This window comes from Cebus imitator, unplaced genomic scaffold (assembly GCF_001604975.1).
Source record: "Cebus imitator isolate Cc_AM_T3 unplaced genomic scaffold, Cebus_imitator-1.0 Scaffold52, whole genome shotgun sequence".
NCBI classification, from domain to species: domain Eukaryota; kingdom Metazoa; phylum Chordata; class Mammalia; order Primates; family Cebidae; genus Cebus; species Cebus imitator.
Window position 1 is genome coordinate 1,209,357 of NW_016107367.1, and position 9,614 is coordinate 1,218,970.

Here is a 9,614-nt window from a genome sequence, read left to right on the forward strand (position 1 = left end):
AAAAAAAAAAAAAAAAAAAGGGTAAAGCTCCAAATACCACCAGGTCTCATAGCAGCTGTGGCTACAAACGAAAAGGGAATCTCTAAAGTGACACAGAAAGGTCTATTCTCTCCTCCATGTGGAGTACTGCAACTAGATTTGTCTTTAAATATGAAGAGACCCAAAATAACACAACGTCCCCACTTTTCTTGTTGCCCACTGCAAGCCTGAGTACTTGCGCTGTTCTCACAAAATTCTTTCAAAATTCTTGACCCCAAGCAGTAATCTCAGCTACTGCGGAGGCTAAGTTGGGAGGATCCCTTGAACCCAGGAGTTGCAATAAATAGTATTCTATTTCAAATAGTGACATGTTATATAGAGAAAGTGACATGTTATATAGAGAAAGCTCTGGTTGAAAACGTGCAAGACACTCTAAAGAGTGGTTAAGAACAAAGACTCTGGAGCCAGGATGCCTTCATGTTCTGTTCTGTGAGCTTGAACAAGCAATTTGCCTTTATGTGCCACCATTTTCACAAAATGGGGAAAATGGGGATAAAAAAATAATGCCCCTGCTATAGACAGTGTTCGATGATTAAAGGAGTTAAAATATGTAAAGTGATCAGAATCATACCAGGCACAAAGTAAATGCATGTAAGTATTAGCTGTTATCATTATTATTTTTTGTTTGTTTTTGAGACAGTCTTGCTCTGTCACCAAGGCTGGATTGCAGTGGTGCAATCTCAGCTCACTGAAACCTCTGCCTCCCAGGTTCACGTGATTTTCCTGCCTCAGCCTCCCAAGTAGCTGGGATTACAGGCACTTGCCACCATGCCTGGCTAGTTTTCATTTTTAGTAGAGACAGGGTTTCACCATGTTGGTCAGGCTGGTCTTGAATTCCTGACCTCAAGTGATCCACCTGACTGGGCCTCACAAAGTGCTGGGCATGAGCCACTGTGCCCAGCCTGTTATTATTATGTAAATAGTAACAATTTACATTTTTTAAATGCATTCAAACCAAGAACTACAGTGAGTTAGCATGGAAATAAGCAATTGATTCCTTACAAGGCATTTTAAAAATAAATGTATTTAGCCACCTGTTGGAAAACGTAGGTACAAATATGAGGGGAGGGATGTGAAAGTGACGGGGGTGAGGAAAGGCAAGGTTAAACCAGTGAAATTACTTTTTCCAATCAATTGAGATTTTACTGGATTTGATGTAGCATAATTTTTTTAAGTTATAAATTCAGGCCAGGCGTGGTAGCCCACATTTGTAACCTTAGCACTTTGGGAGGCCGAGATGGGAGGAGTGCTTGGGGCAAGGAGTTCAAGACCAACCTGGGCAACATATTGAAATCCCATTCTATTTTTCTTTTAGAAAAAAAAATTTTTTTAAAAAAACGTTAGAAGTTCAGAGGTCAGAACTGTGTAGTATACCAATTTACACATCAATGGAAATTTAATTTCTGAGACAAAAATAGAGTAACACATATAATATGATAGCTCCACAGGTGAAAATACAAAGGTTACAATATGATCTCAAAGGCCTCTTTTATAATACTTCCTGATTCTCTGACACACTTTAAATAAATGAATATTATTAAATGGAAAATAGTCTGTTTTTTTTAAAAGCTGAAAGGTTGCTGCTTAGTGGGTGGTTAAGTATATGATGACAGAAATCTAGAAATACAGGTATTACAACCATTTATTATAAAACCACATGACACAGGCACATGTATTCCCTGGGAGCAAGAGTTTACATGAAAAGCAGGGTGGGTTGCTAGAAAGAACACAGGCTTTGGAGTCTGACAGCCTTGCTGAAATCTCCTGCTGCCACTTAACCAGCTGTGCAGTCTTGGCAAGTCACTATATCCCTAAGAGACTCCCCTCTCATCTCTATATAAAGTGGGAAGCGCCACTCCATCTTCTGCAAAGTATCTGTGAAATCATAAGGGACAATGCATGTGACAGCACCTAGTTCAGTGCCTAGCCCAGTGTAGCTATTCAGTAAATGGGAGCTATGATGAGAAGATACGAATCAGCAGTGATTAGTATAGTCTACAAATTAAATAGTCAGTGAGCTGAGTGTTCGCTGAGAGGTAAACCTATTATTAGCTCCTATAAGGCAGTGGTTCTCAAACTAGCCCATCAGAATCATCTGGCATGCTAGTTACCGCACAGATTGCTGGGCCCCGGTCTCATATTCCTGTGTTCCAAGTGCAGGGGCCCAGAATCTTCATTTCCACAAGTTCTGAGGGGCACTGATACTGCTGGTCAGGAACCATGCATAAGAGAACCACTGCTGTAAGGGCACAGAGAAAGAAGAGGTCACAAACACGGTCCATTCCTACAAGGAACTCACTGAAGATCTGGAAAACACATATACCAAACAAAAAAATATATATATTTTTTGAGACAGAGTCTCGCTCTGTTGCCCAGGCTAGGATGCAGTGGCATGATCTCGGCTCACTGCAACCTCTGCCTCTGGGGTTCGAGCAATTCTCATGCCTCAGCCTCCTGAATAGCTGGTACTACAGGCTCATGCCACCACACCTGGCTAATTTTTGTATTTCTGGTAGAGATGGGTTTTCACCATGTTGGCCAGACTAGTCTTGAACTCCTAACCTCAAGTGATCCACTCATCTCAGCCTCCCAAAGTGCTGGGATTACAGGCGTGAGCCACAGCACCTAGCCACATAACAATTCAACCCCAAATATACAGATCCCAACTCCACTACCCTACAAAAGATACAAAATCATGTTATAAAAAATGAGGATGCCAAGGCTCAGGGATCCTTCAGGACTGGTGGAGACCATGACCCCAAGAGTTAAAGACACCAATGACTAACAAATTTTTGAGTTTGCAGGATGGCAGATAAGAAAAGAAACAACTTAACTGAAACACCCACTTGTAAGAAAGATAACACAACTGGGTAAAATTGGCTGGAATCAATATAGCTGACTGGAGTTTGTGCAGTACAAGCCTGGTGATGTCACAGCTTAAATTTCTACCACATGGTTCACACTAACTTCCCCCAAATTTGAACGTGGGACCTATGAGGAGGCATGAAGAGATAAATGTGTAGGCCTGAGGACTTTCCAGACCTCTCCTTTCCTTACACCAATCACCTGCTAACCCCAGAATCCACCCCCTAAAGCTTTTCTAATAAAGTTACTGCAGTAAAGCCAGCACAGAGAGATAGATTTGAGCTGACCTCCTGTCTCCTTGTGAGTAGACTTGCAATAAAAAGAAAGCCAATAGTACGACACTTGGTTTTTGAGAAAATACTCAAAAACCCAGTGGCTTGATTCTCATTAGCTATATTTCTCATAGCTAGGAGACTCCCTTCACTGAGTTTCGGAGAAAATTTTCTCATAATGTCATAGTACAGGCTTCTGGTACACTGGGCGGCAAGCTCCTTTTGCTTAGTGACACTGGGATAAACACTGATGTTTTTCAAAGTTCCTGCAGTCTCACAGTTTTTGTAAATGTAAGAAGTTAGGTATTTGGGTAATGGCATTGGCAAGTAGAAATATGTGGGAAGGCACGTGAGAAAAGTGAGACAGATAAACAAATGTGTGAAAACAGTGGTGTCAGATCAGCTAATTCAACATCTGAATGAGAGAATCTCATCAGGAGAAACGATGATAAAGAAATTATGAAGAGGCACAGATAGGCTAACTTACTAGCTTCAGCTTGGATTTCACGTCATCAGTAAAGTGAACCATTACAAATCTCAGAGAAGTTAGCCACATGGTAGAGATGGCAACTGCAAGGCCAGGTGTGGTGGCTCACGTCTATAATCCCAGCACTTTAGGAGGCCCATGCAGGTGGATCACCTGAGGTTGAGAGTTCAACACCATCCTGACCAACATGGAGAAACCCCACCTTTACTAAAAATACATAAATCAGCTGGGTGTGGTGGTGCATGACTGCCAGCTACTCAGGAGGAAGCTGAGGCAGGAGAATAGCTTGAATCCGGAGACAGAGGTTGCAGTGAGCCAAGATCCCACCATTGGCACTCCAGCCTGGGCAAAAAGAGTGAAACTCCGTCTCAAAAAAGCAAAAAAAGAAAGAAAAAGAAATGGCAACTGCAAACAAAGAATAGGTAAGGCCATGCTAACTGGCATGGAAATATGAAGAAAATGGCAAAAAAAAAAGGCAGTGAAAAACCATCACTGATTCTCATGCAGATGGCACAAAAATACCCACTTATTACTAGAGTCAAGAACTGTGGAAACTTCCATTCCGCAAGATAACGGCCCATTGAGGGGAGTCTATTGGCTATAAGAAATATAGCCAGATGAGAATCAAGCTTCATTTTCACTCCAATGTATATTAACTTGATGTTACCAGGCATTAACCCATTTATGCCTAGTGTTCTATTATTGGAACACTAAGCTTCTGGGCATAATTTACATCCTACTGCTCAAGATCATTGCCAAGGTCTGATTCTGATTTTTTTTTTTTTTTTGAGACGGAGTTCACTCTTGTTGCCCAGTGCAATGGCACAGTCTAAGCTCACTGCAACCTCCACCTCCCAGGTTCAAGCAATTCTCCTGCCTCAGCCACCTTAGTAGCTGGGATTACAGGCACTTGCCACCACGCCCAGCTAATTTTTGTATTTTTAGTAGAGACGGGGTTTCACAATGTTGGCCAAGCTGGTCTCAAACTCCTGACTTCAGGTGATCTGCCTGCCTCAGCCTCCCAAAGTGCTGGGATTACAGGTGTGAGCCACCACACTCAGCCTAAGGTCTGATTTTTCACAAAAAAATTTGCAATGTCTGGGATAAATGGGTTAATCAAGGGAGCTAAGAGATCTCAAACATAATTCACTCAAAAACAGGAAAATCTAACAGAAAATTCAAATAAGCTCAATTAAAAATGAAATGGGAGATATTACAACCAATACCACAGAAATAAAAAAGATCATTCAAGGCTACTATGAACATCTTTATGCACACAAACTAGAAAACCTAAAAGAGCCGGGCACGGTGGCTCAAGCCTGTAATCCCAGCACTTTGGGAGGCTGAGATGGGTGGATCACAAGGTCGAGAGATCGAGACCATCCTGGTCAACATGGTGAAACCCCGTCTCTACTAAAAATACAAAAAAAACATTAGCTGGGCATGGTGGCGCATGCCTGTAATCCCAGCTACTCAGGAGGTTGAGGCAGGAGAATTGCCTGAACCCAGGAGGCGGAGGTTGCGGTGAGCCGAGATCACGCCATTGCACTCCAGCCTGGGTAACAAGAGTGAAACTCCGTTTCAAAAAAAAAAACAAACAAAAAAAAAGAAAACCTAAAAGAGACAGATAAATTCCCGAAAATATATGAACCTCCTAGAGTAAACCACGAAGAAATAAAAACTCACTCTGAACAGACCAATAACAAGCAGCAAGACTGAAACAGTAATAATAAAAAAAATTACTAACGAAAAAAGCTCTAGGACCAGATGGATTCACAGCTGAATTCTATCAGACATTCAAAGAACTGATACCAATCCTATTGAAACTATTGCAAAAGATAAAGAGGGAATCCTCTCTAAATAATTCTATGAAGCCAGTATCACCCTAATACCAAAAACCAGGGAGGGAGGGAGGAAGGGAGGGAGGGAGGGAACAGACCAATATCCCTGATGAATGTAGATACAAAAATCCTTGACTGGGTGCTCATGCCTATAATTCCAGCACTCTGGGAGGCCGAGGCAGGTGCATTACCTGAGGTCAGGAGTTTGACAGGAGCCTGGCCAACACGGTGAAACCCCATCTCTACTAAAAATATGGTGGCAGGCACCTGTAATCCCAGCTACTGGGGAGGCTGAGGCAGGGAGAATTGCTTGAACCCGGAAGGTGGTGGTTTCGGTGAGCAGAATGCACTCGAGCCTGGGAGACAGAGTGAGACTCTGTATTTAAAAAAAAAAAAAAAAAATCCTCAACAAAATACTAGCTAACCAAATCCAACAGCATGTCAAAAAGAAAATCTACAATGACCAAGTAGGTTTCATCCCAGGGATTCAGGGATGGCTTAACATACACAAGTCAATAAATATGATATACCACACAAACGGAATCAAAAACAAAAAAATCACATGATCATCTCAATAGATGCGGAAAAAGCATCTGACAAAATCCAGCATCTCTTTATGATTAAAACCCTCAGCAGGCCAAGTGTGGTGGCCCATGCCTGTAATTCCAGCACTTTGGGAGTCTGAGGCAGGTGGATCACATACAAGATCAAGAGATTAAGACCATCCTGGCTAACATGGTGAAGCCTCACCTCTACTAAAAACAAAAATTAGCTGGGTGTGGTGGCATGTACCTGTAGTCCCAGCTACTCAGGAGGCTGAGGCAGGAGAATCGCTTGAACCCCAGAGGTGGACGTTGCAGTGAGCCAAGATCACGCCACTGTACTCCAGCCTGGGCAACAGAACAAGACTCTGTCTGGAAAAAAAAGAAAATCCCCAGCAAAATCAGCAGAGAACGGACACAATGTAAGGTAATAAAAGCCATCTATGATGAATCCACAGCCAACATTATATTGGACGGGGAAAAGTTAAAAGCATTCCCCCTGAGAACTAGAACAAGACAAAGATGCCCACTTTCACTTCTTTTTTTTTTTTTTTTTTTTAACCTCCACCTCCTGGGTTCATGTGATTCTCCTGCCTCAGCCTCCTGAGTACCTGGGAGTACAGGTACACACCACCATGTCCAGCTAATTTTTGTATTTTTAGTAGAGACAGGGTTTTACCATGTTGGCCAGGATGGTCTCCATCTCTTGACCTCATGATCTGCCTGCCGTGGCCTCCCAAAGTGATGGGATTACAGGTGTGAGCCACTTTGCCAGCCCCACTTTCACTTTTATTTCAATGTAGTTCTGGAAGTCCTAGCCAGAGCAATCAGATAAGAGAAAGAATTAAAGGACATCCAAATCAGTAGAGGAAGTCAAACTGCTGCTGTTTGCTGATGATATAATTATATACCTAGCAAACCCTAAAGACTCATCTGAAAAGCTCCTAGATCTGATAAACGAATTCAGTAAAGTTTCAGAATACAAAAGCAACGTACACACATCAGTGGCACTGCTATACACCAACAGCAACCAAGCTGAGAATCAAATCAAGGACTTAACTCCTTTTACAATAGCTGTAAAAAAAAAAAAATTTAGGAATATATCTAACCAAGGATGTAAAAGACCTCTACAAGGAAAACTACAAAACACTGCTGAAAGAAATCATAGATTACACAAACAAATGAGAACACATCCCACACCACAGATGTGTAGAATCAATATTGTGAAAAATGACCATATTGCCAAAAGCAATCTACAAATTCAATGGAATTCCTATCAAAATACCATCATCATTCTTCACGGAACTAGGAAAAACAATCCTAAAATTCATATGGAAACAAAAAAGAGCCCACACAGCCAAAGCAAGACTAAGAAAAAAGAGCAAATCTGGTGGCATCATATTACCCAGCTTCAAACTGTACTGTAAGGCTACAGTTGCCAAAACAGCATAGTACTGGTATAAAAACAGGTACACAGAACAACGGAACAGAACAGAGAATCCAGAAATAATGCCAAATATTTACAGCCAACTGAACTTTGACAAAGCAAACAAAAACATAAACTGGGGGAAAGACACCCTATTCAACAAATGGTGCTGGGATAATTGTCAAGCCACAAGTAGAAGAATGAAATTGGATCCTCATCTCTCACCTTATTAAAAAAATCAACTCAGATGAATCAAAGACTTAAATCTAACACCTAAAACCATAAAAATTCTAGAAGATAATATTGGAGAAATCCTTCTAGGCATTGGCTTAGGCAAAGACTTCATGACCAAGAACCCTAAAGCAAAAAGGGGACTAAGGACATGAATAGACAATTCTCAAAAGAAGATAATACAAATGGCCAGCAAACATATGAAAAAATGCTCAACATCACTAATTATGAGGGAAATGCAAATCAAAACCACAATGTGATACAGCCTCACTCCTGCAGAAATGGCCATAATTAAAAACTCAAAAAATAACAGATGCTGGCACGGATGTGGTAAAAAGTGAACACTTTTACACTGCTGGTAGGAATGTAAAACTAGTATAACACTATAGAAAACAGTGTGGAGAATCCTTAAAGAACTAAAAGTAGATCTTCCATTTGATCCAGTGATCCCACTTCTGGGTATCTACCCAGAGGAAAATAAGTCACTATATGAAAAAAGACACTTGCACACGCATATTTATAGCACCAGAATTCACAATTGCAAAAATATGGAACCCCCACAAATGCCCACCAATCAGGTAGATAAAGAAAACCTGATGGAATACTACTCGGTCATAAAAATAGTAATAATAATAATGGCATTCCCAGCAACCTGGATGGAATTGTAGACCATGATTCTAAGTGAAGTAACTAACTCAGGAACGGAAAACCAAATATCTTATGCTCTCACTTATAAGTGGCAGCTAAGCTATGAGGATGCAAAAGCACAAGAATAATATATTGAACTTTGGGGATTCAGGGGGAAGGGTACAAGGTGGGTGAGGGATAAAAGACTGCACATTGGGTAGTGTACACCGCTCAGGTGATGGGTGCACCAAAATCTAGGAAATCACCACTAAAGAACTTATCTATGTAACCAAAAACCAACTGTTTCCCAAAAACCTATTGAAATAATAAAAAATAAAAAAACAGGCCGGGTGCAGTAGCACAGCCTATAATCCCAGCACTCTCGGAGGCCAAAGTGGGTAGACTGCCTGAGTTTAGGAGTTTGAGACCAGCCTGGGAAACATGGTGAGACCTCAAAATACAAAATTAGCCAGGCATGGTGGCTCATGCCTATAGTCTTAACTACTCGTGAGGCTGAGGCAGGAGAATCACTTGAACCGAGGAGGCAAAGGTTGCAGTGAGCTCAGATTGCGTCACTGCATTCCAGCCTGGGTGACAGAAGGAGACTGCCTCAAAAATAAATAAATAAATAAATAGAAAAATCCCTTATTTCTTTAGTATTATATAATGTACTAAACACATTCTTTAACTATAATGCACAAAGTTAATTAGCCATCATTGTACCTATTATTACTAATCTTTATCAATATTTACCAACTGAAAATTCTTTCTTTTAAAACAATATTCCCCATTAGTCTGTATTTCTATCACTATTTTTAAGTCAACAAAAGATAAAATCTTTGGTAAAATAAGCCGGGCACGGTGGCTCACGCCTGTAATCCAACACTTTGGGAGGCTGAGGTGGGAGGATTACCTGAGGTCAGGAATTCGAGACCAGCCTGACCAACATGGCGAAACCCCATCTTAAAAAAAAAAAAAAAAAGATCTTTGGTAAGATAAAGGTAATCATGTCTTAAACTGAAAAGCACACAGGGTCCCGCTCGAGGTGGCTCACACCTGTATTCCCAGCACTTTGGGAGGCCCGAGGTGGGTGGATCACAAGGTCAAGAGGTTGAGACCATTATAGCCAAAAATGGTGAAACCCCGTCTCTACTAAAAACACAAAAAAATTTAGCTGGGCGTGGTGGCATATGCCTGTAATCCCAGCTACTTGGGAGGCTGAGGCAGGAGAATCGCTTGAACCCGGGAGGCGGAGGTTACAGTGATCCAAGATCGTGCCATTGC

At 41.4% G+C, this 9,614-nt stretch overlaps 1 protein-coding gene and 1 long non-coding RNA gene across 9 annotated transcripts in view; both read right to left on the reverse strand.

Moving 5' to 3' along the window:
* Positions 1-9,614, reverse strand: part of WDR20 (WD repeat domain 20) — an 85,136-nt gene that overhangs the window by 46,790 nt on the left and 28,732 nt on the right. The gene's annotated exons all lie outside the window — the stretch shown is intronic.
* Positions 6,778-9,614, reverse strand: part of LOC119471148 — an 8,105-nt gene continuing 5,268 nt past the window's right edge. Inside the window, exon 3 of the long non-coding RNA XR_005200151.1 lies at positions 6,778-7,467. This is a non-coding gene — a long non-coding RNA (uncharacterized LOC119471148). The remainder of the gene's footprint in view (positions 7,468-9,614) is intronic.